The 22826-nt window shown below is 37.2% G+C and overlaps 1 protein-coding gene across 2 annotated transcripts in view; it reads right to left on the reverse strand.

Annotated features, from left to right (window-relative positions):
• The window catches only part of TENM2 (teneurin transmembrane protein 2), a 1229820-nt gene that overhangs the window by 1119674 nt on the left and 87320 nt on the right, over window positions 1–22826 (reverse strand). For both annotated transcript variants that reach the window (XM_046000941.1, XM_046000940.1), the window contains exon 2: window positions 17220–17333. The gene's annotated coding sequence lies outside the window, so the exon portion shown is untranslated. The remainder of the gene's footprint in view (window positions 1–17219; window positions 17334–22826) is intronic.

The following is a 22826-nucleotide window of genomic DNA, read 5'->3' on the forward strand; positions in this document are numbered from 1 at the left end:
GTAGGAGTATGGGGGCAGATGCCCAGAGGTGAGGTGGGAATGCTAGGCACTAAGATGGTTCCAGGCCCAATTCCATAACACTGCCTGCAGAGCTTTTGCAAACTCTGGATGTGTGGGCCATGCCCCCAACCAATTAAATCACAATGACTGATGGTAGATTCCAGGCTGTATGTGCAATTCCAAGTTTCCTAGATGATATTAAAGGGCAGCCAGTATTAAAAGCCAATGATAAATAGTGTTGTAATCCTTGCTAAGGAGTTACATTGTTTTTTTCATTAATGTTTCGGTTACTTTTTAGTACCTCATCTCCCCATTTAAAGTTTGTGTTCCAGGCATTTCTGATCATTATATCTTTGCAAAATGCCAACTAGAGAACTATGCATGCGATAAATGCACAATACAAGGCTGTGATTGTCTTCTGTGTGCCTAAATCTGCTTAGAGTGCACTACAGAAACACTCATGGTTCTAGGCATATTCCCAATTACATTTTAAAAAATAAACAAACAGGTGCGTGCAAACACCAGCACTTAGCAGCTGGCTTCCATACATTTTCTTCAGGGAAATGAAGATACCGGCTTGGAATTCTCCAAAGTATTTGAAAAGGAAACAAAGGAAGGTTTTGGGGGTTTTGTTTGCTTGTTTGTTTGCTTGTTTTTTGGTTAAGAGGTGAACAATTTGTAGGACCTCAGGGCCATGAGGAAGATGGTCAGTATGTCTACATGCTGAAAAACATTATCAATATATTCATTTTGCCAGTCTCACTGTTTTTCTCTAAAAGGAAATAATTGTGCCCCACAATTTCAAAGGTCAGAATTCAGAGTAACTGAGGAAAGAACTAGGTGATGAAGGTGACATGGAAAGCAAGAGGGAAAGCATAAGCAAAAAACTCTTGTGTTTGAAAATGACTGTTGGCACATGCGGAATTCCAGAGAGTCATTCCAGGATTGTTTGAGGGAGGTCTAGCTGTGACATCTGTTACCACAATGGCAGCCAGGGTTAGTTGTGATAAATTTCTGATTCATGTGCTCAGTTTAAGAGAAGGCTCTTCCTAACTAGAACAGAATCATGCTCCACTTGTGGCTGACAGAAACTGCCAGAAGTCCAGACCCGCTTCTGGGTCCCATGTAATAGGAAAGAAGTTACCTTGTTCGTAGTGGATCCCCGAAATTCTTATAATATGGCACATATCTAATGATACCTCTATGAGCACTCTAGATTCATGCCAGGGGTCTTCCTACCTGTATCATTAAAAAATTTGACCTGTAGGTTTGGCCAGTTTTAAACAGAGCTTCTAACATCATGTAATACTTATATATGCTTTGATAGGTAGATTCTAGTTAATTACAGTAGGGTTTATAAATTTCAACCTGGGTTTGACTCTCACATGGGCCACTTACTAGCTGTGTGACCTAGGCAAACCATTAGAATGCAAGCTCCAAGAGGATGGGAATTTTTAACCTGATTTTTTCTAAGGATACAACATTGGGGTGGGGGGGGACATTAAAATCAGGCCCAAACCAAAAGTCAAAAGAAATTTTCTATCTTTCTTTTGCCTTACCTTCTGCATCTTTAACATGGGAATAATCATAGTCTCCACCTCACAGATTTTTTAAATGTTAAGTGAAATACTGGATGTAATGCACTTTGCACATTTCATAGGAATAATATGCATTCCAAATGTTTGTTGAGGAAAGACCAGTGTGAGTATAATGCTTTTCAGCAGAGTACTGATAATAAGATAACTTTCTAATTAGTTACAAATATTTTAACAATAGAATGGTGCTTTCTCAGGCTACCTAATAGTCAATTATCTTGAGTATCTGATCCCAGACGTGGGCTCAAAACTTCAAACCAAGCACCAAATTTCTACTAACAGCTCGATACCATGCCCAGATTTTCGATTCATGTATATCAGCATCTTTCCTTTGAAAACTCCTCCTCTTTCATTCTGAGCTCAGTCCAGGAAAGAATAAAATCACCATGGTGACAACAATGACCCCCTTTCTGGAGTGCATTCAAATTTATGTTGAGCTTTTCTTGAATGTTGCTGTGTCTTGCCTTTAAATTGTCTCTTGGAGTCACTGCAAGGTCAGGGGAATTTCTTTACCACTTAAGGTCTCCTTCAAGGATACAAAAGAGCAATTTGGAGTTCATGATCTGGAATTGATAAATTTTATAATAAATAATTCTACTGGCTTTGAGTCAGGCAAATGACTTACTAGCACCTTTATGTTAAAGAAGTTGTAGGTGATGTTGTGACTAAGAGCCTCATATAATAAAAACATATGTGCAATACTTTTCTTTCCCCACCAGAATGTCTGATTGAGACATTCACCGAGTAGCACTTATTCAGAAAGTTGCCATACACAATATATAATACCAGTCTGGGTTCTGATAATGACACAAATTTGGGCCTTTCTGTTTTATATTAAATATAATGCTACCTTGAATTACACTGTAAATTAAGTGTTATTTCAATGCTGGGTCCAGCTTGGTCAGGAGGCAGAAGCTGAGAAAAAAAATTAGGTAAGTCTCATTGATCAAGAGAAGCTTCAGGGAGTACAGAAGTTTTGAGTCTGGAATGTCCCAATGAGTGTTGTGTGAATCAAATGAGATGTACATTTAGTCCTTATCAGAGCTGGCCCAAGATTGTATGTGGTCTCTATATGTTAGTTATTATTAAGTTCCAGATTTTATTACTACTGTTGCTGTTGTCACTGAATTTAAACATTTGGTCTAAAATATATTTACATTTTGGGAACAGTCTCAATCTGTTTTGTATACATAAAGAATTAAAATGGCTCTCTGAACCAATCTCACAACTGATTGCATAGTGAGAGGCGAAATCCTGGATGTCATAGAGATACACCTATAAAGCATTCAGTATAGGCAGAGGGGTTTTGTTTGGCAAATAGTGGCAGCTGGAACTTACCACTGTACAAAGAACCTGGCAGTGTGATGTGGCATCTTTTATTACAAAATATCTGTAACCTTCCTCAGCCCCTACCAAAAGTCACTACCATTTCTTATACCTGAATTAGGAAGAACACCAAAAGTAGAATTATCCTATAAATGGCTAATTTCACATGTCCTTTTCTAAACCGATGATCCTTAGTATTTGATTTATGTAAAGTGGAAGCTCTAGAGGAACAGACTAGAGGCCCTGAGGTAAGTTTTCTGAAAGAATTTCCCTTGACTATCTTAACTTGGAACACACACACACAGAATACAGAACTGTTTCATGAATCATCCTACTCTGAGTTGGTTAAAATAGCAATGTCACTATGAGGGAGCATAATCTCTTTGCTCTCCATTACCCTATTGACATGTTTTCCCACCCCACAGCTGTTAATCCATGAAGACTCCTGATGATTAAAACTGATTTGGTACTTTAAGGAAACTCGGTGGTCAGTAACATTTCCTCTCCTGAAGCCCCTTATACGTCATGCGGGAGTGACAACTATGTGAGCTTTGGGCCTCTTGAATTGATTTAATATCTCAATTTGTGCTACTGATGCTTCATCTGACAGTGGCGGGTCTCCAAAACACTTCTATAGTGACACTGCTGACCTCACTGAAGGTCAAATAGCTATTATTTTGAATTAATTCACTTTTTCTCTCTATGTCAGTCCCACTGAAGTCCTTAGATACAGTCACATAAATGTAAAATGAACTCGGTAAGAGACCCTCAATGGATAGAAATTATTCATTCAGAAAAATACTTACTGGGAGCCTATTATGTCCCGAGCCATTGGTTAGGCACTGAGGATTTAAGTAAAAGGAACTCACACACAGCTGCTGCCCTCCAAGAGCTTAGATTCCTAATGTGGAAAGTCTGAATAAAATTGGCTATTCCAGAAAGATTTCTTGAATTCAAGTCACAAAGAGAAGCAGCCTCTTTTAGCCCCCACCTGAGTGCTGTGGTTTAGAGTTAGGATTCCCCAGCCTACAGACCAGTGCTGCCTCAGGAACCCATGTTTTCAGTACTCCGTAGTGAAATGAGAAAAATGAGAGTTTTACCAACCTTCTATTGCACTCATTCTCTATGTAAACCCTCCATTCTAATGACAGTGGTTCCCCCCTGCAGTGTGCTCACTCCATTTGTTTGCCAGCTCCTACAGCGTGGTATTTTCCAACCCCTTTTCCATCATTACCTTCCCAATGGCCACCATCTCACTTCCTTGTCATTATTCCTTAGTATTTTTATTTAACTTAATGAATTGTTTCTTAAGCCCACTGTTTAAAAAGTCAATTATAAAAACTTTAAATATAAAAAATATTATTGGCTATGATTAGAAAGTACTTGTATAAACAAATGTAATGTTTAAAATGTTCTTAATTTCAAATTAGATACAGTGACTAATGGAAGCTGAATCTGAGTCTCCTATCTTTTTCCTAGAACACAGAAATTAGCAAGTGTGAGAAAACGGTTAAGGTCAGTGTAGACATAAACTGAGATCCTATTCTTTATTTTATTTATTTATTTGTCAGAGAGAGAGAGAGAGAGAGCATGCACAGCAGGGTAGTGGCAGGCAGAGGAAGAGGGAAAAGCAGGTTCCCAACTGAGCAAGGAGCCTGATGAGGGACTTGATCCCAGGGCCCCGGGATCATGACCTGAGCCAAAGGCAGATGTTTAACTGACTGAGCCACACAGGCGCCCCACAAAATGCTCTTCTTGAAGTAATGGATGTATCAGAGAAAGGTGAAATGGGAGCGACCTCTCCTGTTTTGTTTCACTGTTCTACTAGCTACTGAAATGTCCTCCTGAACCACTGGTGATATTCATTTGTTTTTTTTTGGTAACAGAGCTATAGTAATAACATTAATAATGATGGTGATGTTGTTACTGTTGCTGCTGCTAATAATAATCACTTAAAAAATAGTTATCGAGTACTTACTATATCCCTGTTTTAAGCACTTTTTTAAAGATTTATTTATTTGACAGACAGAGATCACAAGTAGGCAGAGAGGCAGGCAGAGAGAGAGGACGAAGCAGGCTCCCTGCTGAGCAGAGAGCCCCATTCAGGGCTTGATCCCAGGACCCCGAGATCATGGCCTGAGCTGAAGGCAGAGGCTTTAACCTACTAAGCCACCCAGGCACCCCTGTTTTAAGCACTTTTACACATAATAATAAATTGACTCTTCCTAATAGCCCATGAAGAAAGCACTTTTGCACATGGGATCCTATAACCCTAAAATGTTCAGTAACTTGTTCAAGCTCATAGAGCTGTCACATCTAAGAGCCGTCACTCATCAAACCTCCGCTCTAAGTTAAATACATCTTGTCCCCAGCACCACCAGATACTTAGCCTCCCCAGGCTAGCTACTTTAACACCATTTTTGCAAAAGAAACCTGCATTTTTGAGAGGTGACAACTGAATAACATATGCCTGGCATTAGGACTTGATGAGAGAGTGGTATTGAATTCTTCTGCTGTTACTTATTAGCTACTTAACCTTGGGAAAATCGTTTAGTATCTCTGAGTCTTACTTTTCTTCATCTGTAAAATGAGATGATATCAGCTCCTGGATAATACTGTAGTAAATGTTTTGAAGTGGTTACAGTGAAAGTCTAGCACAGTAGTTGGTATGTAATAGGCCCTCAATAAGCAGTCCTTTTTATTATTCTGCAGTGTGCTTATCAAATCCCCAGCCATTATTCACGGCTCATTCTGTGCCATCCATTCTCTGATGCTTTCCCGTATGCGTTCTGCCCACAATGATAACTACAATGATAATTCTTTCCTCTGAATTCCATATCATTTATTTCATTTTTTTTTAAAGAACCAACTTGTTCTTCCAAAGCAATTGAAGCTTTTAGAAAACAAGACTCTCAAACTTCTTTTAACCACATATTCAACACACTATACTTGCCTAAAAGTTTGGCCCAAAACATTTAGTAATTTTTAAATTAATAGTTACATGAAATGAGAAATGTTTCATAAACAGAATCTAAAAAAGTGATTTAGGTAGTAGTGGAAAAAAATATACAAAAAACCAAAAAAGTGTCTTCTGTTTTCTGAAGGTATTTTTTTCCCCTTCATGTTGGCTGTCCGTAATACTTGATATAAATAGCACCATCTTCTGCTGGAGGATATTAAATCCTCATAAACAAGAAGATATTCACATTTTCAGCAAGAATAAGATGGCTTTACATCCAAGACAAGCATGTCCATCTGGAGACAGGGTATCACATTCTAGTATCTCCTCACTTGTTTTCTTCCTTACTTTCTAATATAAAAGTAACATAAAATTTTGGTAGGAATACAGAAAAAAATAAGAAAATACAAATGATCTCCTGTCTCTTTCCCCAGAAATAGCCATTATTAACATTTCCTCATACGTCCTTCTCACCTTTTTCTTAATGTTCTTTGGTATATATAAAAGAGAATTATACTAGGATTAGGCTATATATACTTTTTAAAAATACAGTATTTCGATATTCTTACATGTTATTTAAAAAGATTAAATTTTCAGGGCTGCATAGTATTTGAACATTTTGATGTCATTAGTTAAACTGTTATGGGTAGTCAACTGTTTTTAAATTGCCCTTATTTTAAAGGATTCATTAAACCATCCTTCCAAATATATCTTTCTGTCCAATGATCATTCTTAGCATTAAAGGTCAAATGTGTGAGATCAAAACTTATAAGCCTCTTAAGATCCTCAGCACTATCCACTCCCAGTGATTGGCGATCCTCTCCCCAACACAACACACTGGCCAATACCAAGGGCAATGAGTTTTGAAAACCTTTTATAATTTGCCTCGAAGACAAATGCTGGTATCATATACTTTATGGACTCTGAAAAAAACGTGTTACTTCATCCTGCACAGGCAATATCAGTGCTCTGGACAGTCCATCTGCTCCGCTTACAAAAATGACTTCCAAATCGAAAATGCCGTACTTACGGAAGATAATCAGTGTTAAATTAGTTACGTATGGACGACATAAAATGGATGGGACTCTAATGCTGCCGCAACGGACACAAGCAAACCAAACTCTGAGTCTATAAATGCGTCAAGGTCACAAAATCAAATGCTAGGAACAACCAGTCACCCACAGCGCAAGGCTTGACGCTGTCGCCAGTCAATACTTTCCTCCCTTTGCTTCCGCCTTTTCTCGCAAAGTCTCTCCCTGAGCTCCCAACCACTTCCGCTGTGGCACTGCCCAATTTATGGTGAGTTTTACTCAAACTCTGAACTTTTTTATTATGCCTCAGTTTATCTTTCAACAGTCCTGACGTCGGAACACAGAACCAAAGGAGACCCGGACAGTCCCCTGGAGCAAGGAGCAACCCGGCATAGCTACCTGTTCAGCCCCTCGAGCTGTTTTCTCGAGCTGTTTTCTGCTTCTCGGAGCTGCCTAGGCGGTAAGAACGTCCCTCCCTGTGGGATTCCAGATCTGCGGCTTCTACACTAGGAACTTTCAGTCTTCGTGTTGCTTCCCCCTACCGTGTCTTGTGCTACAGGCTCCAAAATCCAACAGGAGCGGACTAGGCCCGATTTAGCAATCCCATGGATCTCAGGTCTGACTGGGTCTGACCTAAAAACAGGACTGGACCTAGAGTTGGGAATGGGTGAGAGTCAGGCTGATCGGCAGCGAGCACGAGGGCACAGGTGAATAAAATTTTGTTTTAAGGCGAAACCAGTAGGTAAGCTTACCAAAGGTAATCTTGCATTACAGTGGCCACAGCAGAGAACTTTTAACCACCTCAGATAAGCTTATCCACTTAAGAGTTTTCCTAGAGAGAGAGGGGTCTCTGCCAAGCACTTGCTATAAAGGATAAAGGGAAAATTATTTTCTCCTCCTCTGTGGTTCCTGGTGACCAGGACGAGGACTCACTGGGACACCCTATTCTTTCTGGAACCTGCAGATGGCATTCTACGAAAACTGGCAGACGTCTACAAAGGGTAAGAACCAATAAATAACAAACTCAGCTCTCCCAGATTTCTACCTGTGGTAAAATTTCATGTCTGTTCCTTTCCAAATTAAGATTGGCACGAAAAGATAATGATTATCAATCCTTTCTTACCCAGGAACAGCTACTGCCGTGTTTGTCTAATTTTGTGTACTAGGAACTTGGTTTAACAACCATGAGGTTGAGGGAGAGGGGTCCCCAAAATACAGCTAGATAGAGATGTGAGTTGTAGGACAGTTTCAGTTGGGGTCCTACCAAGTGTTGCCAGCTCTCTGGGGGAATTGTTTAAGTATTTCCTTTGGTTATCTTTGGGACTGGCTCTGGATCTTAGTGAATAGGGAAAGGATGGGACTTTAGGTAGGGAAAGAATAGGGCCCCAACTAGGCTCTGACAGTATTTAAGGTGTGCAGACACCTTAAATCTAAATAGATCACCCTATCCCAATTATTAGGGTTAAAATGTTTTTCAAATAATTACATTGTAACCCCAGAAAATAAAAATAACCACAGAAACTAACCAGGCCTCAAAGGAAAAGTTCACTTTAGAGATTAACCAGATCTAGCAATACATATTTATAGATCATAGATGTCACAGAAACAAAGACTTGCACATAGTGTATAAGTATCATGTCTAATTCCAGGCCACTGACATAAGCACTGACAAGTTTCCTGCTAAAGTCCTAATAAAAGGCCTGAGATGAAAAGCCCTCATTGGCAACCCAGTTGGGACCCCTCTACTCCTGAGAGCTTTTTATGTATCCTTGCTTAATAAAACTCTATTGCTTTGTTCACACTCCTTTGTCTGCAAGATTCATTCTTAGACTCCCTGAGATAAGAACCTCACTCCCCTGTTTCATTGGGAGGATTTTATCTTTTGTACCTTCTTTGGGGACCCTTCTTGTGTCCATGGGGTTGTTCAATACTGTCAGGAATATTTACTGTTGGTCCTGGCTAACACCTAACAAGACATCTAAAAGGATTTTTTTAAGTAGCTCTATATTCAAAAGTTAGCCAAATTGGAAACTGATACCACAGCCTGATAGGAACTTTTTTCAGGCCTTCTCCCCGAAGCTAAAATGAAAATCTGTACACAGAGGAAAAGAAAAACATTGTGGAAGGATTTATCAAGCCATTCTCAAGAAACCTAGCTCTAAATCTAGAATATAGGAATCTTTTGATTTCAGTCTTAGTTGAAGATCTTCTCCCTGATACGAAGAAGCAAATTAAGGATAATGTAGTTAGATGGCTGGGTCAGCTTCTGGATATCTTTTAGGTTGAAACCTAAGTCTTTGAGGACTTAAAAAATATACTTGTCTTATACATTGAGCCTTTCTAAGAAGAGAAACATGGTTCTAGAAACAATTCAAACATCGCCTATCCTTTTGCCAATCCCCAAACCTTCCCTATTCATCTCAAAAAGCTTTCAGGTATAGTGAAAGATCTAGATTTAAGAAACAAAGGCTTTCTTGGAGAAATTTACATACTTCCTCTGTGCCTTTGAGATATGAGTATTCTACCTGCTCTTCCCTAGGAACTCAGAGCCATCTTTTAAATTGCAAACTTCCAAGAAAATTCTTCAAAAGGAAAAGAAGGGCGGGGGGATGTCGGAGAAGGGAGGGGAGAATGCTATATGGAAATCAGGTGAATAAAAAATGTTTAAAATCTTTCCACAAATATTAGTAAAAGCTTTTAGCCATCTGATCAGGTAACTTTAACTTATTCTATCTGCCAGAACACAATTTGGATTCAACTGTTCTTTTATAAACTAGTGAGTTTTCCATTATCATACATCTCTCATTGCTAAAATTTTAAAATCAAAGCTCTAAGATCCCAGTACATGTCTGTATATTATGTATGTCTACGTATATATGTTACAGATATGTGATATTTTCCACGTGCAGATGTTATTATCAAAATTGATTTGTAAAGACAAACATTTATATAAATAAAGTATATTCTCATTCTCATAAATGTAGAAACTAACCCAGATGATTTTCAAGTTCATGTGATCTAGGATACTGTTTGGTAAATAAAAGCTAATTTAAGTTTGTTGGTGTATTTAAAACAGGCATGTCTTTAGAATTATCAGCATTAAATATAATACTGTTATTCTACCCAGATTTATTAAAAGTCAGTCTCATGGTGTGTCTGTTACAGAAGTTGTCAGCAAGAAAGATAGCAGATAACAAGATGATGGTTAGACATTTAATCTCATGAATTTTCATAAATAATCTAACCATAATTCTTAACAAATGAAATATGTAAGTAACAAAAGTTTATAAATATACTTTTCGATGATATTTATGCTGATGGTATGTCTACTTAAAAATAGTTTCCAAAACCTTTTCGGTAACTGAAAATTTAAGGGTATACTGAGATAAGTTAAATATTGGATATTCATTGAATACCTAGGTTATTTCCAAATAAGGTAAAATATTGAAACATCAACTACTGACCATAGGTTTATCGACTTTGGCTTCCTTTATTTGTAACCCCATAATCAAGACTCCTCGCACTTTTACAGTCATGAAGAGCAGTGAATAATTTGAGTTGCCTAATACATGACATGCCCGTCTTCTTATTTCAGTGCTCATATTACAAACAAGTCCTTTTCACTGTCTATGTAGTACCATATTTTATACACTTTTGTGCTTTTTCTTGCTGATTTTGCTGTTTTAAATGACTCCAAGCATAGTACATAAGTGTTGTCTAGTAATCCCAAGTGCAAGAAGGCTGTTTTGTGCCTCACAGAGAAAATACATGTGCTAGATAAGCTTTGGTCAGGCAGGAGTTATAGTGCTGTCTGCCATGAGTTCAATGTTAATGAATCAACAACATATATTAAATAAGATGTTCTTAAACAGAAACACACATAAAACAAGGTTACATATTGATCTGTTGATTGGTTGATGAAAATGTTGGGACTTGAGGCTTGCTCTTATCTAATCCTGTATTTCCCCTTGGGGCAATGGTTCAGTTATTTGCTAATTCAGTGTTCCAGCAACTTGATAGAGCTTAACTACCACAAGAAAGGAGAATCAACTGTTATATTTACTTCCCTACTTTCTTGATAGTTTATTCCTTGTGTGATTGTGGCTCTATGTTCTTACGTTCTTTATTAAGATGCCTACCTTTGTAACCCATTTTCTATGGACCTAGATATGATACTCAGGTATACAACACACACAGACCTACACAAACACACACATGCACACACATACACACACACATGCAGCAAATATCCATTTAAGTACCTTACATTTTGACTTATTTATAATTTATATTATGTATGATGATATTTAATTTATATTAAATTGACCTTTTAACAATATATTTTTATCTACTGGTTTTCCAGTAAAATTGGACTCATCATAATATAATGGCTTTTTTCCTTATACAGTCATACCCTATTTTATTGTGCTTCATTTTATTGTACTTCACAGATACCATACTTTTATGAATTGAAGATTTCTGGCAACCCTGCATTTAGCAAGTCTACTGATGCCATTTTTCCAATAAAATGTGCTCATTTCATGTTTCTGTCAAATTGTGGTAGTTCTTACAATATTTCAAATGTTTTCATTATTATTATATTTGAATTGTTGCAGTCTCATGATAAAACGTTAATGGATGAGGAGTTGCTTCCGTGGAGGAGCAAAAAAAAAAATTGGTTTCTTGAGAAGAAATCTACTTCTGGTGAAGATACTATGACTATTGTTGAAATGACAATAAAGCATTTAGAATATTACATAAACAGTTGATAAAGCAGTGGTTTAGGTTTGACAGAACTGACTCTAATTTTGAAAGAAGTTCTACTGTAGGTAACATGCTATCGAGTAGCATCACATGCTACGTAGAAATCGTTCAGGAAGGGAAGAGATGTGGCAAATGTCCTTGTCTTATTTTAAGACCTTGCCACAGCCACTACAACTTGCCAGCCACCACCTTGATCAGCCAGCACATATCAACATCGAGGCAAGACCTTCTACCAGCAAAAAGACTGACTCACTGAAAGCTGATGGTGGTTAGCACTTTTTTTTTTAGCAATAAAGTATTTTTTTAATTAAGGTATGTACATTTTTTAAAGATATGACGCTATTGCACATTTCATGCACTATCGTATAGAGGAAACATAATAGTTATATGAACTGGGAACCCAATAAATTCATTTGACTTGCTGTATTGTGATATTTACCTCATTGTGGTACTCCGGAACTGAACCTACAATAGATCCCTGTTTTCTCAGTAACCCATTAAAATGTTTGATTTCACCCAAATTCTGTTCAATTTGTTCATCTTGGTTTACATAGTTCTAATGATACAACAAACCTCTCCAGACTGCTTTTCTTCTTTTATAACTGTCTTGTGATAGTAAACTAAGCCATTTAAAGATATTCCCACTCAATTTTTCAAATGAGCTACCCAAAAATTTAAACAGCATTTTATAAGTACTTTCCTTATTCTGTGTTACAAATATCTCATTGATTTATATACTTAGGGATTTGAAAACCGAAATCTATATCCAATGTCAACTGGCAAACATCAATAAGCACACTATTCACACTTAGGCATAAGTGACAACAGTTTACAAAAAAATCCGTAATTTAAAAATTGATGTAATTAGGGGCACCTGGGTGGCTCAGTGGGTTAAAGCCTCTGCCTTCGGCTCGGGTCATGATCCCAGGGTCCTGGGATCAAGCCCCACATCAGGCTCTCTGCTCTGCAGGGAGCCTGCTTCCTCCTCTCTCTCTGCCTGCCTCTCTGCCTAGTTGTGATTTCTCTCTGTCAAATAAAAAAAAAAAAAAAAAAAATTGATGTAATTAATTTACTAGATCATTGTTTATCATATCATACTCTTCATAATAAAACTTATGCTTTCTCTAGAATCATCCATGTTTTTGCTTGTCCAGAATATTTCAGTTAGTGGATCAGTATCTGTAATAACAGATAGGGCTAAAAAAATATGGTTCTTCTTCTTAGCTGTGCAAACCTGAGTAAGATATTTAACCTCTTGGGACCTCAGTTGTCAGGAATAAAGAGGACTTTGTTTTTATGTTAAATAAAATGATTTTCATTACACAAAAAAAATGTTTAAGTGTAGCACATGGCAGGTATTTAATAACTGTTCTTTTCTACATTTACTCCCTTCATAATTGTTATATTAAAACACCACGCACGCATCATATATTAGCTCTAGTTACATAAGTTCTATTTTAGTCTTTAAATTTCCAAGGAAATATTTTGTGAAATATATAATGTTGCATGACTTTATACGAGAAATTTTGGAATATTCAAAGAAAACCTGTTGTAAATCTCACAACGTTAAGAGGCAATTCAGGCATGTAGTGTAGGAAAAAAAATAATCTCAAAATGCTCTCATTTTAAAGGTTAGATGTTGAGTATTAAAGGGTGTTTCTATGCTGGCAAAAAAGGAAAAGGGAAAAAAAAAGAGTTCAGTGTAATACTTTCAACATGGTGTTAACAGTTCCAGTTCTTATAGGTGTGAGTTTTGGGGCACCTGGGTGGCTCAGTGGGTTAAGCCTCTGGCTTTAACTCAGGTCATGATCTCAGGGTCCTAGGATGGAGCCCCACATTGGGCTCTCTGCTCAGCAGGGAGCCTGCTTCTCCCTCTCTCTGCCTGTCTCGCTGCCTACTTGTGATCTCTCTCTGTCAAATAAATAAATAAAATCTTTTTAAAAAAGTGAGTTTTAAACTAGAGAAAAAAATGTAATCTCATTTTTTAAGAGACTAGGTCACTTATATGTTCAGTACATACTGATTATTACAAAGTCTTTGAAATGGGAAGGAAAGTGAAAAATGTCAAGTTGTATTCTACTGATAGAGAATTAAATCCACACATCACACACTGCAGGATGTGTTGCTGAAAACACAGCCTTCATGTAGATCTGTTGATTTTCCCAAACTCCTACTTAAAATAGGGTTTCAATTTAATACTAACAGAAATTGAAGGGTGCCTGGGTGGCTCAGTGGGTTAAGCCTCTGCCTTCAGCTCAGGTCATGATCTCAGGGTCCTGGGATTGAGCCCCACATCCGGAAGCCTGCTTCCTCCTCTCTCTCTGCCTGCCTCTCTGCCTACTTGTGATCTCTCTCTGTCAAATAAATAAATAAAATCTTTAAAAAAAAAAAAGATTGAAAAACATTTGCTCTACTTAGCTCATATCAATGGCAATCCTTCAAAGTATCAGGGTTTTTTCTATTGTTTTTGTTTCTTTCTCTTTTGTTTTCATTTCTTAAATAATGAAAAAAATGGGCAAAAAAACATATTTTAGTGACGGCAGAATCTCATCTTATATTTCATCGTACTGTGACTGAAGGCAGATATGACCATGCTAGAATTATGAAAATCTACATTTAAATCTAATGTTTTCTATGAATTCAACATGGAGTAAAAACCATTTTATACACCCCTTCCAGTTAAGCAAAAGAAGTTGCATAGAAATTTTTAAGGTACTAATCCACTAATTGAAATATTGTGAACAAGAGAAAATATGGGATATTCTAGAGAAAGTTTAGATTTTATTATAAGGAATATATGATAAACTATAATCTAGTACATTGATTACATCAATTACAATGAATATATTTATTTCCTCTTATAAGCAAAGAGAGTAACATTTAAAACTTTAGGCATAAGCCTAAGTGAAAAGAAAAAGAACCAGAGATAGTAGAGACAGAAACTAAAAACTTGGGCAAACACCCTTAAAGTTGATAAAGCCTTTTGCTGATAAAGCCATTCTCATTTATTCTATTAGGGATGAAAATGACACTTGAAATTGAACAGCAGAGGGCAGAAATCTTGCAGAGTTCTTTTCAAAGTTGGTAGGTATTTCTTGGGAACAGATTCCATAGAATGTAAATACAATGCCAGACAGTTATCATGAAGAACTTCTGAAAGTTGACAGCAATTTTCTGCAAGCCAAGCCTTGCCTCACTGGCTGCCTTGTTATTTAGCCAAAATTCAAAACATTTGTGATTGCAGGAGTAAATGATCTTAACTAAATGATGACAAAACCTGATGAGAGCATTGATAAAACTCAATGAGTTTTCAGACCAGCATGTTAGGCAAATCACAGACATTCTAAGATTTGCTTTTATGATCAAGGTATTTCCTAAGATCGTGCAGCCTTTTCTCTCTCTTCCCACATGGGCACAATATTCCTCATTTTCCTCTACCTGCTTTCCTGACTACTATGTACCAAAGACCCATCTTTTCCAGATAACTGAGTCAGAGAATTAAATTAGATGACAAGATTAGGATGATGAGCAACAAAGAGAAAAACAGGGGATGTGAATGATGGATCTAACAAGTTCAGGAAAATCCTCTAGGAATCTGAAGCATGGGTAACATTCTTCAAGGCAGGCTCCATTCTTCCAGGTCCTGCCCCACCTAACTTACCTCCTCTTCCTCTGTGTTTTGATCTATTATTTGTTCTGGGGAGGACATAGCATAGGCTATGTCTGAATCTTAGGTCTGTTTCACCATATGCCCTCCCATTTCTTCTAAAATTGACAACTCCACGTTTATAATTTATTTCCTAAGCACTCAGTGATATTGCCCTAAGAACCAGAACAATGGTGGATCCAAGCTTCCAAGAAAGAAGTGGTACCAGGGGATATTTCTAGGGGAGGATAGCATCTGATCTGTGTGTTAGCATCCTTGAAGTCAGAGATGTGCTGTAATAAACTCAAGCCTTCTTTACACAACCTAGTTTGGATCTGACCTCCAAGACACGAGGAGCATTGTGATTCAGAGAAAGTTAAAGGGTATTGAGCATTATCTCATTGAGTGCCTTTCTCAAAATCCAAGAACAATATAATCCAAAACCTTAATAGAGGATTCTCTCAGCTTGGACCACATATCCAAGAAAACATATGGGGACGGCAAGAAAAAATGTGGAAAACCAGCCATAGTAGAAAGGTAGTTTTCCAACAAGTTGCTTGGACTTCAGTTCTTCACCAGCAAAATGGAGTCAAAACTGCTGATAACATTCATTTATCTCTGACTACGTGTCCAAGTATCAGGGTAAGTACTTAACTGCATCATCTCCTTCTCACCACAGTCTCATGAGATTCCCATCTGTTACATAAGTTCTTTGTAAACTGACTGTTCCACCCAGGCTGATCGTGCATACTGCATTATGCACACCTCCTTCATGAAAATATTCACGTCAACACCCTTGCCCTTAAACCCATTCTCACTTCCTTTGTCACTGCCTCATTTTCACAGGAAACACACACACACACAGACAAAACTTCTGCCAGAAATAAAAAGGTAGAAAGAAGAAAAAGAAAGATTTAATCCAGATACCTGTTCCTCTTATTCATCTAATCACTTTTAAGTCTCTACCATACCTCCTCTCATACCCTATCCTTGATCACAATATCTCTATATGTACTCAAATTACCACAGTTTTTCTATAACTGAAGTTTTAGCTAAGTCAGATGGTCCATCTCCAAATTAGAATTGCAAAATGTATTACTAATTGCCCCCACAGGACAATTAGATGTCCCCATGAGACAATTTTTAATTGTCTCACCCCCACAAAGTGCAACATCTTGGTAAGATGTGACCTGTAAAAATATATAAAAGCAAGATCTGAAAACCATAAGACTTGGGAAATAAGGATGCAGAAGGGCCAAGAAAAAGCCTTAGGAAGACCTTTGATATATGTTGCTAGGTGCTGTAGAAATATCTCCAGGATGCCGGTTTAGGGACAATAAAAACAGAGAGGATTTTATCAGGAAGGCTTGCCGGTTTCCTTTTTGATTTTTTTTTATGGCATGCATAGATTAACAACATAAAACAGATCAAATGGGCCAAGGTTTGCTTTTCTTTTCTTTTTCTTTTTAATCTAAAATGTCTTACACATTACAGTGGAATACTGTGTGGTCCAGCTGAACACAACCATCACCTTTTATTTCCATGCATACCTAGCAAATATGAACTGTGATAAGCAAATTATTTGTAGAGGCCAAGGGATGAGAAGAGGGTGCTGGAGGGGGACACATCCAGGTTGAGAAGAGGCAGATGCATGACTGAAGAACTGTAGTCATTCAGTTCGGTTGGGAGAGAGAGACAATAGCAGATTTCTGAGAGAGAAAATGACAGTACAAATTACTTGTGTCCATAAGGAAAAAAAAGAAAAAGAAAAGAAGGCAGTTTTCCTGTACAGAGCTGGAAAAGCCCTATTTTGTGCTCTGTATCAAAGCACCGTGGCCAACAATACAAACAACGTGAGGCGGAGCAAAATACAAAATTGTAGCTATGATTCCACTCACCAAAAGGGTGGATCTTCAGTGTGCAATTCAGCTGGTTTTCTAGGAGTGCTCCACAGCAGAGCCGAGCGAGGAAGCAAGCCCCAGTCTGCTTAGGCAATAAAAAGCTGGATGTAACTGTTAAAAAAAAAAGGAAGAAAGAAAGAAAAGAAAATAGGTAAGGTTCAAATGAGCACATAAAACAAAAAAAGAATAAAAATGCAAATAAATACCATATATCTTCAAAATGTTGGAAAGTTGGAATTGGGAGCTAAATAAGCTAAACTGCACACCTTACCCTTTAGAATATCTTTCAATAGAGAAATGTAAAATACGGTAGAAAACATATTAATTAAATCAGTCATTTTGACTATGGCATACCATTGTCGTTAAGACACAGAATTACCACAGTACTATTCCCATTTGTTATCCTTCAACTGTGATGCTGTTTGCAATCTAAACACCTAAATACACAGTATTAGAATGGGAGAATAGTTTAAGCACATTTTTTTTAGCAATACACAGATTTTAAGCAGCTCTTCACATTTACAAATGATTTATTTCGTCTTCAACTTTACAGTTTGCTCATCCATAGGATTTAAGCATTATTTTGCCAACTTCTAAATTCAAATACTTGCTAATTAGTACCATGGTCAATAGAATGCAGGAGTAGTATTATACACCAGGAAAGTCCTCTGACTCCAATACAGCTTCCTTTGGGCAAATAGCCTAAGCTTTCATCATCTAAAATGGGGATATAATAGCCCCTATTTCATAGAAATGTTGTGATGATTAAACATAAAAATCCATCAAAAGCACTTCATACAGTGCCTGGCATACAGTACCCCTTCAACACACATCACGTGTCACTGCTGTCATTGTTGTCACCAACACTACAATGCTATACCTGGAATGTCATCAGAGATTTTGAGCTCACGTCCTAATGATTAACTTTTTTGAAAAAAAACAAGTATCTTCCCCTCTATCAAAAAAGTCCGCATCATTCAATGAATCCAACATTAAGATGTTGGTTCCTCCTTATGTTCTCTTCTCCCCTGGCTGGGAGAACTGGGATAGTGAGGGAGGCAAGGGGTGATTTCTTAAATTCACAAAGGAATTGGTATATTAGTGCAAAAAAGAAAGAGAGGTCAACAAAGAAGGAATGAAACAACTGAAAACAAATAGCTTTAATCAGCAAATTCTGTTCAAGTCATTCTCATCTTCGGTATTAAATGTACGCCTCCACGTGTAGGACAAAGCAACCCTTCCTCAACCAGCCCTGCTAAGTCAGGGTGTAGGATGCCCTGGTGAGCTGGAGCCTCAGTCTGGCTGAGCCTATCTCCAGCTCCCATATGAGGAAGGCCACAGCTGGATAACACACTCCTGGACACCCCCCTCACAAGGGTAAGCACTATCTTCAGACGGATGACTCTATCATCCCGACTACTCTGAAAAGCCTTTCTGCCCTCCTCAAAGACTTCTGGAAATGTGGAATAAATACGAGATGCTACTATCCTGATCTTGCAGACAATAAGAGGGCTTGTTACAATGCAGTGGAGACTATGGAATTTTAATCACAACAGACCTGAGTTTGAATTGTGACTTTCTCACTAACAAGTACAACCCCATATAAGGTTCCTCAGATCCCCTGAGTCTCAGTCTTCTCATCTGTAAAATGGGACCAGAGACAATTAAATTGAGTAATAAGGAAAGAATGTCTCTGGCACACAGTAGGCATACAACAAATATTAATCACAATCTTTGCTTTCCTTATTGCTGCTATCTTGCTTATGATGGTAGCTTGATTATCTGATTGTAAGGGAATGAAAAAGAATTGTCTAATCAAGACTATGTCTTGACAAACTGACAAGACCAGACAGAATTATAAGACCTTATGTCAACTTGTTTTGTTTAAATTTTGTTTTTTTTTTCTTTTTCAACTTTTCAGTTTGGCAATTAGAGCTCAGCAAAGCAATATGGTTCTTTGATTTCTTCCTAAGAAACTCTGCAGCCTTTATTGTCTTTGTATTGCACAACTTTAGCACTTAATTATATCCTATCTTATAATAATTAGGTGTCCTTATAATCAAGTCTGTTTACTCACTTGTGCAGTTCTGATCCTTTAATCTCTCCTGAATATTAGTTTCTAATGCTATAAAAAGCCACAATTTAACAATTTTATTACTAAATAGAATTGCAATAATATTTTGAAGAAGATTCACCAATCAGTTGAATCTAAAACTTTCTTTTATGATTAGGAGTAGTACAGAATCATACAAGTAAGCCTCAATAGTAGAAGCACAGGAAGCTTCTATGCCTTTCCACGGACTTGCTGTGCAGCCCTGGGATAGTCACCAACCTTCCTCTTTAGACCTGTAGATGAGCCTGCACTTGAGTTAGAGACCTGTCTCAGCTAGATCTCAAGCGCATTTTAAAGTTAAGAATTCTCTATAATAACAAGACTCTAATAGGACAGCTGTAAATTTTAGGCAACAAATCTGGTACTCGCTTTGTTATTTTACATCATGTTAATTATAAATTGAAAAGCCCGCTGCTGGATTGTAAAATAAAAACAAGTACGGTCAGCATACATAGTCTATTTGGTACAGTGTAATGATCAACTTGCTGGACTCCACAGCCTACCGAAGGAAAACACTGAAAGCCACAGGGTCCAAGACAAGTTTAGTCTTCTATGTTCCTTAGAATCTTGGATAAAATAGGAACAACAACAGTATCTAACTCAGGGTTATTATAAAGATTGCATATGTAACTCAATAAGTGGTACATAGTAAATGTAGCTATTGTTATTAATTTTTATTAGTAAAATAGAATTACATCAAAATCCACTGATTTCTGAAGTTTGGAACTCACCCCCTATTTTATTATATGCATTATTGATACTTGTCAAATGGATAAATGGAATTTATTTATTTATTTATTTAAAGATTTTATTTATTTATTTGACAGATAGAGATCACAAGTAGGGAGAGAGGCAGGCAGAGAGAGAGAGAGAGGAGGAAGCAGGCTTCCTGCCAAGCAGAGCGCCTGATGCGGGGCTCCATCCCAGGACACTGGGATCATGACCTGAGCTGAAGGCAGAGGCTTTAACCCACTGAGCCACCCAGGCGCCCCTGGAATGTATTTTTTGATCAATATATGTCACTCATCAAATATTCAGTAATAAATGATGCATGCTTTAAGGCATACATTTATTGCCAATGTTCCTATTTATTAGGTTTTCATCTACACATTAAGATAGATCAGATAAAACCTATATTGGCTGAACTTAAATACTAAAACTAACAAACCCAAACTGATTTTTTTTCTGAGATAGCATTTCAGTTAGATTTTACACATGGGATTTGATATGACTATATGATACCTACATTTTCAAATATTCTTTTGAGTGTCATTATTAAAAAAATTGTATAGTAAATAAAAACAGAGCAAAAGTTATTCAAAAGCATAGCAGCCAGTAGTAACCGCTGCTTTCATTTTGGCGGGTATCCTTCCCGATAACTCTCTCTCTATCAATTCACCTGGAATAGACAAAATTATGTGTAAATAGGACAATGCCAGCCACCTATTTTTACTCCAAACCCTTTCCCATAATAGAAATGCATTTTCTAGATTACTGATGTAGTTAATCTGGGTCCACTTTGATTCGATCAAATTACTTTAAATTTTCGTTTAATGTTTATCAAAAATTTGAGAAATTTAAATATCCTATTTAAGAGTATTAAAAATGAACTATTTAAATTAATAAATATTATTGACATCTGAGGAATAATTTAGGAATGTATCCATTTGTGTTTTGTAAATGTACTTTTCTATCATTAAACATATAAATCAGAAAAATCAAGCAAATACCAGACTTCATATTTTACACAATAGGAAGTGCCACAAAAATGAAGTGATAGAGACAAACCTATAAAAAGCCAGACAATAGGAATAAAACTTGCAAGATGTTGTTATTTTCATTCAAACTACCAGTTCCCTTAATGGAAATGAAGTTTGTAGGCTTAAGAGAAATATTAACAATTTTCCCTTTAGATATAAAGAGAATGATGTTACAGTGTGAGGAATGGGAGATTAGTAAATGCAAATTAATTGACTTCTTTCTAATGAATAAAAATAAAGATTTCAGAGACATAAAAATATGAGTTCCATTCCACAAAGCAGAAAATGAAATGAGTTAGAATGAATGACTTTCAGAATACGCAAGCCATTTTGCATTCTCCTACTCACGTAACTGTTTAGGAACTGTAACCTTCTTCAAAAAAGGAATATTCTAAGTCCAAATAAAAGATCTTTCTGTTTCTTAACATGGAGATTTGTTAATGAGGCATTTAGACCACCAATACAATGATTTTACAACATAGAAAATTATTAATTGATCTGGATATAAAAAAAAAAACAGCCGGGGCGCCTGGGTGGCTCAGTGGTTTAAGCCTCTGCCTTTGGCTCAGGTCATGATCTCACGGTCCTGGGATCGAGCCCCGCGTCGGGCTCTCTGCTCAAGCGGGGAGCCTGTTTCTCCCTCTCTCTCTGCCTGTCTCTCTGCCTACTTGTGACCTCTCTCTCTGTCAAATAAATAAAATATTTAAAAAATAAAAAACAAAAAAACAGCCAGCTAGTATCACTTACTTATTTGACCAATATTTAATTGAGTAGTGCCCATATACCAGAAACTATTTCAAGCCCCAGGTTTATACTGTCCAGTAGAGTAACCACCAGTGGCCATGGGCTACTGAGCACTTAAAATGTGGATAGTCTGCAATGACATGTGTAAATGTGAAACACAGGTTTAATATAATAAAGTAAACTATCTCAATCATATTTTTATATTGGCACTAATTGAAAAATACTGTTTCGCATATTGAGTTAAATTAAATATATTAAGAAAATTAAGTTCACCAGCTTCTTTTTACTACCTTTAATGTACCTACTAGCAAATTTCAAATAACACATGTGGTTTGCACTATATTTCTAATGGACAGCACTTCTCTAGGTGATAATAATGATTAATAAGGAAAACAGGTCTCTGTATTCATATTTCTGTGCTTGTAGTTGGGCACTAATGCTGTTCAAGGACCTGTGTCAGATGCTGACGAAGGTGCATTAAAGTATAAGGTGTGTGCCAACCCCTGAAATTTTGCCATCTAGCAATATGCATCAGAAAGACAGGAAAAGGACATAATCGCAAAGCCATTACATAATGCTAACCAAAAATATAACACTGCTTTATGCAGAGAAATCTCTGTAATAAATAAAGTTAGGGTTGTTCAATGCATCTCACTTCTTTTATCATGAGGGGAGCATTAGGCTGATCTGCTGTTGAGCACTTGCTGCTGGGGTTGTGGGCATGCTTCTCGTGCTTCAGGAGGGGGACAAGGAGCTCATATTCGATCTGCTTATAATGGCAAATTTGTACAGGGGATCAAGAGAGCAGCCTCATCACAAATGCCATTTGAAATTCACTGATATCCCCAAGCAAGCTAAGTTGGATCTTAGGAGGGAGCCGGAGAAAACATTTCAAAACATCCAGAGGTCCTCAAAGCCTCCCTAAGGATCTGAAGGCCCACTGTGGTTGTGACAGAGAGATTACAGAACTGTCAAATATATGGTAGA

This window comes from Meles meles, chromosome 3 (assembly GCF_922984935.1).
Source record: "Meles meles chromosome 3, mMelMel3.1 paternal haplotype, whole genome shotgun sequence".
Taxonomy (NCBI): domain Eukaryota; kingdom Metazoa; phylum Chordata; class Mammalia; order Carnivora; family Mustelidae; genus Meles; species Meles meles.